Raw genomic sequence first — 851 nt, forward strand, 5'->3', positions numbered from 1 at the left:
CTTTCCAGCCACTCTTCCCCAAGCCTGTAGCGCTGCATGGGGTTGTTGTGACCAAAGTGCAGGACCCGGCACTTGGCCTTGTTGAATCTCAAGGCCAACTGTAGGCCTCGGCCCATCGATCCAACCTGTCCAGGTCCCTCTGCAGGCTCTGCAGAGCCTTCCTACCCTCGAGCAGATCAACACTCCCGCCCAACTTGGTGTTGTCTGCAAACTTACTGAGGGTGCACTCGATCCCTTCGTCCAGATCATTGATAAAGATATTGAACAAGACCGGCCCCAAAACTGAGCCCTGGGGAACACCGCTCGTGACAGGCCGCCAACTGGATTGAACTCCATTCACCACAACTCTCTGGGCCCGGCCGTCCAGCCAGTTTTTTACCCAGTGAACAGTACACCTGTCTAAGCCGTGAGCCTCCAAATGATGTGCAGAGTACGGTTAGAGTCTTCCAGAGGAATGTGGAATGATTTGACCTACATTACCAGTGTGGACAAGACAAAGATGGTCTTCTGCAGGAGGATAAAAGATAGCTGAGATATATGGCCACTAAGAAGAAGGGAAATTTCAATAGGCAGAAAAATAAGGCTTCTTAAGATATATGTATTCTAGATTCTAGTATATGTGGAGGAGACCTCTAGAAGATTGACATGTGAAGACAGCTGGCTTTTCAAAATGAATTTGGACCAGCAACTCTCAACACTATATCATAAATGGGGATAAGCACAAAAGGGATCAGTGCAGGGGTGATGCATTGGTGTGATAACAAGGCAGAAGCTCCAGCTGTTTGGAAGGTGTCAGGTGAAAGGGCTGCCTGCTAAGTACTGTGCTTTTTGACCCACTGGAGGGTAGCGTG

This window comes from Pygoscelis adeliae, unplaced genomic scaffold (assembly GCF_000699105.1).
Source record: "Pygoscelis adeliae isolate BGI_AS28 unplaced genomic scaffold, ASM69910v1 Scaffold223, whole genome shotgun sequence".
Taxonomy (NCBI): Eukaryota; Metazoa; Chordata; class Aves; order Sphenisciformes; family Spheniscidae; genus Pygoscelis; species Pygoscelis adeliae.